This window comes from Schistocerca gregaria, chromosome X (genome assembly GCF_023897955.1).
Source record: "Schistocerca gregaria isolate iqSchGreg1 chromosome X, iqSchGreg1.2, whole genome shotgun sequence".
Taxonomy (NCBI): Eukaryota; Metazoa; Arthropoda; class Insecta; order Orthoptera; family Acrididae; genus Schistocerca; species Schistocerca gregaria.
Genome location: NC_064931.1, coordinates 598,218,136 through 598,230,877, shown reverse-complemented (window position 1 = coordinate 598,230,877; position 12,742 = coordinate 598,218,136).

Below are 12,742 nucleotides of genomic sequence, written 5' to 3'. Positions count from 1 at the left end.
TCTCCCAAGACCATCAGTAGTTCCAATGGAATGTTGTTTACTCCGGGGGCATTGTTTCGACTCAGGTCTTTCAGTGCTCTGTCAAACTCTTCACGCAGTATCGTATGGAACTTAATAGGAATATAAAAAAGGGAGGAAGGTTTATCTGTTTAGCAAGAGTCATAGAAGGCAGATTTCAGACTACCTAACAGATCAAAACGAAAATTTCTGTTCCGACACTGACAATGTTGTGTGTTTATGGAAAAAGTATAAGGCAATTGTAAAATGCGTTTTAGACAGGTACGTGCCGAGTAAAACTGTGAGGGACGGGAAAAACACACCGTGGTTCAACAACAAAGCTAGGAAACTACTGCGAAAGCAAAGAGAGCTTCACTGCAAGTTTAAACGCAGCCAAAGCCTCTCAGACAAACGGAAGCTAAACGATGTCAAAGTTAGCGTAAGGAGGGCTATGCGTGAAGCGTTCAGTGAATTCGAAAGTAAAATTCTATGTACCGACTTGACAGAAAATCCTAGGAAGTTCTGGTCTTACGTGAAAGTAAGTGGCTCGAAATAGCATATCCAGTCACTCCGGGATGATGATGGCATTGAAACAGAGGATGACAAGCGTAAAGCTGAAATACTAAACACCTTTTTCCAAAGCTGTTTCACAGAGGAAGATCGCACTGCAGTTTCTTCTCTAAATCCTCACACGAACGAAAAAACGGCTGACATCTAAATGAGTGTCCAAGTAATAGAAAAGCAACTGGAATCACTCAACAGAGGAAAGTCCACTGGACCTGATGGGATACCAATTCGTTTCTACACAGAGTACGCGAAAGAACTTGCCCCACTTCTAACAGCCGTGTACTGCAAGTCTCTAGAGGAACGGAAGGTTCCAAATGATTGGAAAAGAGCACAGGTAGTCCCAGTCTTCAAGACGGGTCGTCGAGCAGATGCGCAAAACAATAGACCTATATCTCTGATGTCGATCTGTTGTAGAATTTTAGAACGTGTTTTTTGCTCGAGTATCATGTCGTTTTTGGAAACCCAGAATCTACTCTGTAGGAATCAACATGGATTCCGGAAACAGCGATCGTGTGAGACCCAACTCGCTTTATTTGTTCATGAAACCCAGAAAATATTAGATACAGGCTCCCAGGTAGATGCTATTTTCCTTCACTTCCGAAAGGCGTTCGATACAGCTCCGCACTGTCGCCTGGTAAACAAAGTAAGAGCCTACGGAATATCAGACCAGCTGTGAGGCTGGATTGAAGAGTTTTTAGTAAACAGAACACAGCATGTTGTTATCAATGGAGAGACGTCTACAGACGTTAAAGTAATCTGTGGCGTGCCACAGGGAAGTGTTATGGGACCATTGCTTTTCACAATGTATATAAATGACCTAGTAGATAGTGTCGGAAGTTCCATGTGGCTTTTCGTGGATGATGCTGTAGTACACAGAGAAGTTGCAGCATTAGAAAATTGTAGCGAAATGCAGGATGATCTGCAGCGGATAGGCACTTGGTGCAGGGAGTGGCAACTGACCCTTAACATAGACAAATGTAATGTATTGCGAATACATAGAAAGAAGGATCCTTTATTGTATGATTATATGATAGCAGAACAAACACTGGTAGCAGTTACTTCTGTAAAATATCTGGGAGTATGCGTGCGGAACGATTTGAAGTGGAATGAACATATAAAATTAGTTGTTGGTAAGGCGGGTACCAGGTTGAGATTGATTGGGAGAGTCCTTAGAAAATGTAGTCCATCAACAAAGGAGGTGGCTTACAAAACACTCGTTCGACCTATACTTGAGTATTGCTCATCAGTGTGGGATAAGTACCAGATCGGGTTGACGGAGGAGAGCGGCGCGTTTCGTCACAGGGTTATTTGGTAACCATGATAGCGTTACGGAGATGTTTAGCAAACTCAAGTGGCAGACTCTGCAAGAGAGGCGCTCTGCATCGCAGTGTAGCTTGCTCGCCAGGTTTCGAGAGGGTGCGTTTCTGGATGAGGTATCGAATATATTGCTTCCCCCTACTTATACCTTCCGAGGAGATCACGAATGTAAAATTAGAGAGACTCGAGCGCGCATGTAGGCTTTCAGTCAGTCGTTCTTCCCGCGAACCATACGCGACTGGAACAGAAAAGCGAGATAATGACAGTGGCATGTAAAGTGCCCTCCGCCACACACCGTTGGATGGCTTGCGGAGTATAAATGTAGATGGAGATGTAGTCGGGGCACTGCCTGAAACGAGCAGCTGTTGCTGCAGAATTCGAGGAGAGTATGTCTCCAGGGTATGTGGCGATGACGGCTGGTCGGGTGGCAGAGTGAAGGTGACGCATTGTGGTTGAGTACGATCTGTCGCGACACGGAAAGCCGACGTGGGTGAGGCACCATAATATGTCGATAGCGATTGCGGAATTTCGACACGATGCGGGTGTGTTTGGATTGACGTGTCGAGGAAGACCGATGCGGATGAGGCACCGAGATGTGCTGAGAATGGGAGCAGAAGCTCGACTGGAGCCGGCACAGGGGCGACAGGTGAGAAAAAGTTCAAAGTTTGAAAAAGCGTGCCATTCCGCGGAAAACTCGACGTACGATCACAGTCGGAGCCACCTGTGTTGCAGGGAGGCTGTGGAGGTGCGGGCTGTCCAGAAGCACAGTGAGGAAAATGATGTCGAACGTCGGGCAGAATGTGTGGATGTTCACTGTTCATAGTCACTTCATTCAAAACGGTGTGCGGATAAGGTGAATGTCATGGCACAAAACACTGAGGCGTAGCAGCAGGACGAAGATGGAGGTCAGGCACAGAAATCAAGCTATTGTTCCTGTTGCAGGCCGAGGTATTGAAGCAGGAAGGCATGTGCTGATGCTGAACCGAGGCAGGCGCGAGCGTGGTTGGATGCTGAGGAGGTTGACCTGTGAACAAAGCAGTTCCAGCCACGTGGCAGGAATCCGCGCGGTACTGCACGGATTGTGGCGGTAGTAGGTTATCCAATGAAGCATTTTCAGAAATCGGAATTGATCCCGCCGTGCTAGAGATCTGTACGAGGTAACTGCACCCTCAGTGAGGGAGGGCACATGTAGTGGGAACAAAGGCGTCTGATAGCCGGAGTCATGCACACTACTAACCTCACTTATTGTTGCAGGCACGAAAACGTCTGGCGAAATCGGCGTAATCGTCGAGTGAGAGGGATCATGTTGCAGTCCTGGCGGGTGTACATCGCCCGCAACATGATGCATGTCGATCATAAAATCCGGCTTTAGGCGTTGGGCTGAAGCCATTGTAAGAATCTTGTGTTGATGTAATACATGCGAAAATAACCGACGCGGAGACCACAGACACAGTAAAACGGCGAAAACGGAAGACGTTACAACTTGGGGTCACCAGTGAGGTGGATGCTTAGGTCAGTTACACCAAACAACACTTTACAATCAGGAGTTCATTTATTTACCTCTTTACATAAGTAAGGCTTACAAAGAACTGGATGGCGGACCTGAACAAAGATAATATTTAGCTTAGTTCAAAGACGATACTCAGATCGATACTGGTGTCGACCTCATCGGCGCCACAAGGCTCTTCCATGGTAGTGTAGGTTATGTAGAAAGGACAGAAAAATGACCGAACAGGAGGCAAAGATTTGTGCTCTTAAGGCTGAATTGGAAATTTGGAGTTATGTAAGCTTATGGAGGAAAAGGACTCTGGGCGCTGGGAAAAGGTAGCAAGCAAAGGGTGAAAAAGGGAGACAATTGATAAAACTTCGGAAATTCAGTTAGCAAATCAGTTTGGCTTGCTATCTGAAGTAGTGGAGGAAGGACCTCATTCAGATGTAGTTGAATATAGGTCGAAGCAGAATACTAACTTAAAGAAAAAAGACAGGCCACGATCAAACCAGAAGAGGAAAAGAAAATTTCTGCTTATAGGTAGCAGTCATGGGAGGGGTGTGGGCCAACAGCTTCAGGAGAAATTAGGGACAGAGTACCAGGTCACAAGTTTTGTGAAACCAAGTGCTGGCCTTAGTCAGGTGACAGAAAACTTAGGTCAGCTATGCAAGGACTTTGAGAAGAAAGATCAGCTAATTATAGTTAGATGAGCAGGAAACAGCCTGGCTATGAATCCAAGATACAATATTAGGAGTGACCTGGATATAATAGGAGCAGAAACTGGGCACAAAAATGTGGGGTTTGTGGAGGTCTCTCAGTGCCATCATCAGCCATGGGTAAAGACTGCTGTAAGGCGTGTTAACATGGATGCTCCAGACACTGTCAAAGTCTCACATGCATGTTGTTCCAATCGATGCTATTGGTAGGTGGGGTTACACTACACATGGCCTGCACCTTAATAGGAAGGGGAAAGATAACTTATCTTCTCTATTAGCAGATACTGTAAGGGGGACACAGTCACACAAGGGGGTGATCCCTGTGGTTATTGGGACCAGACAGACGGGTTTTTTAGGTTAAAGCCAAATTCCAGACAGACAACAACCAAGGAAAATATAAGAAAAGAAACTCCATGTACAGGAAATAGATATAAAGCTAATGGTGGTATCAACTTACTTCACCAAAATATCAGGGAATAAAAAATAAAGTAGATGAGCTGAAAATGTGTTTAGGATTTTCTCAAAAATAAGAATGAGATTGATATACTTTTTCTGTCTGAGCACTGTGTAACTGTGGGCATGGAGAAAGTCAGTATAAATGGGTATAATTTAGCATCTTACACTTGTAGATCTACTATGGATGAAGGAGCAGTTGCCATTTTCATAAAACAAGGGTATATGTTTTGCTGTTGAAGTAAGCAAATTTTGTGTTGATCAGCACCTTAGGTTTGTGCATGTGACCTTCAGCTAGATAATGTTGTGTTGGTATTAGCAACAGTGTACAGGTCTCCACTAGGAAATTGGGAGATATTTCATTGACAAGTTTGACTCCCTATAATGCTGTCTGTCAGACAAAAAGAAGTTATTAGTCTGTGGTGATTTCAATGTTAACTTTCTGAGCGATTCTGATAGGAAAAGTGAACTAGAAGCGTTGTTAACAACATATAACCTAGAATCTGTGATCAATTTCCATACACATATTACTCAGGGTGTAGTACTCTAATAGATAATGTATTTGTACAGTAAGAGGATGTAGAACAAACACATGCTTTCCCTGTGGTAAATGGATTATCTGACCATGATGCACAACTGATCACCTTACAAAACCTAACAGGGTGTACACTTCAGAAACCATTAAGTAAAAGTGTGAGGGTGCTCAACCCTTATCTATAGATCACTTCAGAGAAAGTTTAGGAAATGTAAACTGGGAAGATGTATATAATGAGCCAAATGCTAATGATAAATGCACCATATTTCTTGATAAATTTATATTCCTTTTTGAACAATGTTATCCAAAGAAAATTACTAAATGTAACAAACTTTTCAAAGGAACCTTGGATTACTACAGGTATTAAAGTGTCGTCAGAAAGAAAAAGAAAACTGTATGAGACAGCAAGAACTAGTAAAGATCCATAAGTAGTTTTACACTATAAAAATTATTGTAACATACTGAGAAAAGTTGTAAGGAAATCAAGAAGTATGTATGTTAGAGAAGAAAATAGCAACTCTGGCAAAAAAATCAAATCAGTATGGAATGTTGTTAGAAGGGAGACAGGAAAAGTAACCACTGGGGAAGGTAGTATTACAGTTAAAGAGAATGAGACCATCTTAACCAACGGTACACAGGTAGCCAATGTATTTCACAATAACTTCTTAAGTGTAGAAAAAAATGGTGAGAATAGTTCAAAAGAAAAAGCCAGGCAGTAAATGGAAGAGTCAGTTTTGAAAAATTTTAGTCACATTAAGTTTCATCTAACAACCTCTTGTGAAATAAGGAAAATTATTAAACCATTGGAAAATAAATGTTCTGTTGGAGTAGATGACATCTGTAACATGTTATTAAAACGATGTGGAGCAATTACAGCTGATGTTTTGAGTCACATATGTAATGCATCACAGACTCGGGGTATTTTTCCAGACAGGTTAAAATGTGCCATTGTCAGGCCTCTCTACAAAATGGGGGAAACCACAGATGTCAATAATTACCGGCCAGTATCCTTGCTTACAGCATTTTCAAAAATCTTTGAGAAAGTAACATACTCAAGAGTGGTTAGCCATCTCAACAGTAATAGGATACTTAGTAAATCACAGTTCGGATTTCAGAAATGCTGTCCCACTGAGACAGCAATATACAATTTCACTGTCCACATAACAGAGTCTTTAAATAGTAAAATGTCACCAGCAGGAATATTCTGTGACTTATCCAAAGCATTTGATTGTGTAAACCATGACATTATATTAGAGAAATTACAATTCTATGGTATAAATGTAACTGCATATGAGTGGTTTAAGTCATATCTACAGAACAGGCTTTATGTGCTTCAAGTGATTCGAAGGAGTTTGCCACTTCACCTAACTCCGATGAAATTACGTTAGCTGTTCCACAAGGTTTGATCATGGGTCCCCTCCTGTTCTTGATATACACTCCTGGAAATTGAAATAAGAACACCTTGAATTCATTGTCCCAGGAAGGGGAAACTTTATTGACACATTCCTGGGGTCAGATACATCACATGATCACACTGACAGAACCACAGGCACATAGACACAGGCAACAGAGCGTGCACAATGTCGGCACTAGTACAGTGTATATCCACCTTTCGCAGCAATGCAGGCTGCTATTCTCCCATGGAGACGATCGTAGAGATGCTGGATGTAGTCCTGTGGAACGGCTTGCCATGCCATTTCCACCTGGCGCCTCAGTTGGACCAGCATTCGTGCTGGACGTGCAGACCGCGTGAGACGACACTTCATCCAGTCCCAAACATGATCAATGGGCGACAGATCCGGAGATCTTGCTGGCCAGGGTAGTTGACTTACACCTTCTAGAGCACGTTGGGTGGCACGGGATACATGCGGACGTGCATTGTCCTGTTGGAACAGCAAGTTCCCTTGCCGGTCTAGGAATGGTAGAACGATGGGTTCGATGACGGCTTGGATGTACCGTGCACTATTCAGTGTCCCCTCGACGATCACCAGAGGTGTACGGCCAGTGTAGGAGATCGCTCCCCACACCATGATGCCGGGTGTTGGCCCAGTGTGCCTCGGTCGTATGCAGTCCTGATTGTGGCGCTCACCTGCACGGCGCCAAACACGCATACGACCATCATTGGCACCAAGGCAGAAGCGACTCTCATCGCTGAAGACGACACGTCTCCATTCGTCCCTCCATTCACGCCTGTCGCGACACCACTGGAGGCGGGCTGCACGATGTTGGAGCGTGAGCGGAAGATGGCGTAACGGCGTGCGGGACCGTAACCCAGCTTCATGGAGACGGTTGCGAATGGTCCTCGCCGGTACCCCAGGAGCAACAGTGTCCCTAATTTGCTGGGAAGTGGCGGTGCGGTCCCCTACGGCACTGCGTAGGATTCTACGGTCTTGGCGTGCATCCGTGCGTCGCTGCGGTCCGGTCCCAGGTCGACGGGCACGTGCACCTTCCGCCGACCACTGGCGACAACATCGATGTACTGTGGAGACTTCACGCCCCACATGTTGAGCAATTCGGCGGTACGTCCACCCGGCCTCCCGCATGCCCACTATACGCCCTCGCTCAAAGTCTGTCAACTGCACATACGGTTCACGTCCACGCTGTCGCGGCATGCTACCAGTGTTAAAGACTGCGATGGAGCTCCGTATGCCACGGCAAACTGGCTGACACTGACGGCGGCGGTGCACAAATGCTGCGCAGCTAGCGCCATTCCACGGCCAACACCACGGTTCCTGGTGTGTCCGCTGTGCCGTGCGTGTGATCATTGCTTGTACAGCCCTCTCGCAGTGTCCAGAGCAAGTATGGTGGGTCTGACACACCGGTGTCAATGTGTTCTTTTTTCCATTTCCAGGAGTGTGTGTGAATAACCTCCCTTCTTATGTGAAACAGAATGCTGAACTGACACTGTTTGCTGATGATACAAGAATAATTATTTATCCAGTAAAAGAAAGTCCGATAGAAAATGATACAAATAAGGTCCTTGGAAAAGTTAATTGGTTTTCTGCGAATGGGCTTGATCTGAACGTTGATAAAACACAGTACATACAATATTCTGCTGCAAAAAGTATAATTCCTTCAACGAACAAAACGCATCAAAAGAAGTCAGTAGCCAGGGTAGAGCATACTAAGTTTATGGGTGTACATATAGATGACAATCTTAATTGGAAAATTCATATTTCATCTCCTATAGCGACTAGGTTCAGCAACTTTTGCAGTCAGAATAATTGCTAATTTTGAGGATGTAGAAATTAATAAGCTAACGTACTTCCACTCTCTGATGCCATACAGAATGATATTCTGGGGCAATTCAACTCTTAGGCAAAAGGTATTCACTGCTCAAAAGAAAGTATTTAGAAAAATGTGTGGGGTTCATAGTCACACATCTTGTAGGCATCTTTTTAAAAGGTTAGGAATTATTACAACTGCTTCACAGTACATTTACATAGTAATGAAATTTTTTCTCAACAACATGGACCAGTTTAAAATCAACAGCGACATTCATGATTACAATACCAGAAAAAAGAAAGACCTACACTATCCTTTACTTAACCTATCTTTGGTGCAGAAAGGGGTAAAATATGTTGCTATAAACCTTTTTAAAAATTACTAGATGAAATAAAATGTCTGACAGACAGCAGTAATAGTTTCAAAAACATACTGAAATCATACCTACTTGACAACTGCTTTATACCATAGATGAATTCTTGAATATGAGCATCCAAATCTGGAGATATAATACATGCATTTTGTGCCATTTAAGGGAATGGAATTGATAATAGAAATATTTAGGTGTAACACTATAATGTAAAAAAACTTGTTTCCTGTGTGCAGTTCTTGTGCATTTGACTCGTTCCACATTGTAATCGTTTTTCCATGCTATTGATCAATGGAACGCGTAACTAACTAACTATCTAACTTAACAGAACTGGGCTCAGATGTTGAACTGTTTTTTGCAATTCCTCTACTATGTGCCTGAGCATCCCACAAGCGATTTGCTAGATTGCAGCAATCTTGTTACTGCCATTCTCCTATCCAAAGCATTCAATTGATCCTCTGTGACTTCCAGATGTCAGTTCGCTGTATTTACTGCTGTCTTTAGCACATGCATGGCCCCCATTGCTAGCCTTTGCAATATCCAGGTGTTGTTCAGTACATCTTGTTCCAAACTGGTTAACTGTGTGGTGGTCTTATTTCTCATTGCTATATCACATTACCTCTCCATTGTATCATTCAGCTTCCAGATGTCCCCAACATCCATGGTTCTGAGAACTGTTTTTAATAATATTCCCCCTGTTGCTAACCAACCTCACCTATGACACCGTATTGTGCATGGCACTAATTCCACTGTATGCTGCATTTGTCCTTGCAATTGCTTATACAACTGGTGCAATTTACCATACTCACTCCTCATTTCTTTTAGTAGGCCATTCCCTTCCATCTCCCTCCATAAGTTAATAAATACATTTTCCAAACATCTTATCTCATTACACATTTCCTAAGCTTTCATAGTCAGCTTCAGTATTCAATCATGGCTTGTAAGTACTACTTCCTCTTGCCTCACAAAAGTACTCCAGTTTCCAATGATAGTACCTGCAGCAGACCCACTACTCTCCTGGTGAAGAGGTGCAACAGTGCTAAGATAAAGGTTTCCCTAATCTTTCAGTTCGAATCCACAGCAGCCTGGGAACCACTGCACCACTCCCCTTCTCACGTTGCAAAAGGTATACAAAAGGCAAACTTAATCCTAAAAGACCTAACTTCTTCTCTCTATTCTCCCTTTCTCTTGGTATAATAATCACCTATGTTTCTAAAGAACATGAACACACTAATCCAAATGTATCCGATTTCCTCTTACCTCCTTGGCATTAACCCATATGGAACCTCCTACACAGGTTGTGTAAGGTTTTTGTGCTTCCTCTCCTTCCTACTTCTACCCCCAAAGGGTGACATCACCTATATCAGTACATCCAGAGCACCTCTAAATGGCTTCAAATGCCACACATGAATGATCGTTTTATGAGTTGGTAATTGAAACTTGACATTTAGTGGTGATGTTTCATCTACCTGATATGGCCCTTGGTAAAAAGCTACAAATTTCGTATTCTTAGCATTCGGAACATATTGGTTTAATAACTTTACCCATTGACCAATTTTATGCTGTGGTAACCTGCCCATGTGACTCCTCAACTACTCTTGGCCTTCCAGGGCTTTGATGTTTGTTCCCTGCACATGTCTCCATTTAAATATAAGGATAAGGTGGATTTAATAGCCAAACCTATTTTTCTCTTGGAAATCAGGTGGCTAGCAACATCTTACCTTCACAATTAATATGAGCATGCTACACACATTTACTATGCATGCAAGTCAATGGTTTCATTCATTTAATTACCATCTGAGTTGATAACACAGTCTTGTTGCTATTGTAGAAAAAGGAGCAGATTAAAGCAATATTTTCCTGCTCCATTCCCTCTAAGATCTGTTTATTAAAAAAAGAATAGATTTCATTGATTATTGTGAATTTGGATTCACAATTTAAATTCTGCTAATTCGTCTTTTTCTTCATTTGTCACTGAATAATTCATCGTAATTGCCTCATAATCATTGACATTATTAATTACTGCATTATATTATCAATATGCATCAGAAATTTAACTATCCCTTTTCCACTGTACAAGAGCAGACTCTGTAATAATTTAACCAGTTTGATTTGATCATTACGCACAAGGTGATCAGTTGAGTACTGTATATTAAACGTGCTTTTACAATATAACAGAGCAAGGAGAAAATACCTTTCTCCACAGTAGAAGACTATGGTTTTTAAGCCTAAATTACATTCATAATTCAACGCACAATACTCCCCATTTATATAAAGATAATTAGCCAAATATATTTTATTGAGTTGTTTTCATCCATGTTCACTGTTCAAATGGAATGTGATATCTTTTATCTTTCAATCCAAACCTCTTTTTCTCATTCAAATGCTGTAGAATATTTATGTAGTATATGCCAATAATTGTTTTACTTTTTACAAGCCTCTAATTGATAGGGGTCTCATTGTGGGTCTCCATTTGGCTCGCTGATCAAGTCATTCAGTATTTATATTTGTGGGATATTCAGATGTGACAGTGGTGTGATGGTGGATTGCATAGGAACATGATGGCAGGCATATTTGTTGTAAAGTTTCCAGTTGACCACATCTGACCAACATGAGAGAAGATCACCATACTCCAAGAACAAGTACTGGAGTCCTAGCAACATTCTGTGTCATTCCTCAGCACTCTTTAGGGACTAGCAACAGCTGAACTTGGCAATTACTATCCCACGGGTCGCCTGCCATTGACACTATAACAAAAACAGGTAACTTTGCAGTGGTGCTGTGATGAGGAAACATGGACTGCTGATGGGTGGAGTCACATTGTGCTAAATGATGAATTGTGGTTCTGCACTATCATCATCAGCGAGTGTGGCTACAATGTGGGCAGATGTCCCATTTTTACAGTGTTTTGAGAATCACAGTGATGTTACTCCTTGTGTTATGGTGCACTGGGCCATCAGGTATGACTTCATGTAACAGCTCATAGATACTGCGAGAAATGATGGCACAGTGTTACATCATGGGTATTTCGCATTCTTATGCACCACCTGTCATGCGACAATATTGAGATGTGATATTTTTCAACAGGGGAATGTTGATCAACACATGGAACTTGACTCTATGAACTATCTGAATAATTTTGAGGCACTCCTATGGCCAGTAAGAGCCACAGATCTGTCCCTGATGGAACATTGTGGGATCAGCTCAGATGCCAATTCTCTTCCAGTGCCAGTGTTGAGGATATCAAGGACCATTTAGAGCAGTTGTGGGCCAGCTTGTATCAGGAGAGGATACAGTAGCTTTACAACACCATACCCAAGCAAATCAGTTAAAGCACCTAGGCCCAAGGGAGTGAACATAATACTGAAAAAGTTGTGAATTTGACTTACTTTTGTACTTACCACAATAAAATCACGTACCCTCTGAGGTCATGAAGTTACATTTTGTTTCCTCCTTCACTTCTGGGTGATTGACCTCCTGTGTCAGTCAGCACAATTTCTAGCATATGATATGAACTATGGCTTCTTTGGCATAAGGCTATAAAATTCCACCCACTTATTTGATTGCTTTTTATTTCTAGCATGAAATGGTGAAATCATGTCTTTTTCATTATATTGAACTAACTCATAAATCCACAATAACAAATGAGCATAAAAAGGCAACTGGATTCTTATTAATATTTTCAAAATGTTGCCAAGGAATTTATTTTTGAATCTTTTTGCAAATAATGTAAGAATGTGGCATATTTCTAGTGGAAAACCTTCTTCTGTTTATTTATTCACTAATTTTTGATAAATTCAGAAATGGAGAATTTTATTATTGTCAGTCTGAGTAAAATATTTGCAACATGGCTAATCTGAAAAGTCACATGAACAAAAAGCATTACCTGAGAAGGGAGTGAAACAGATTTGTATTCTATCTCCAATGTCATTCAGTCTGTACATTGAGCAAGAAATAATGAAAACCAAGGAGAAATTTGTAAGGAGAATTAAAGTTTAGGGAGAATAAATGAAAATGTTATTTTTTAATGATTTCATAATTTTCCTTACTGTGGCACCTATTATATCACAGTA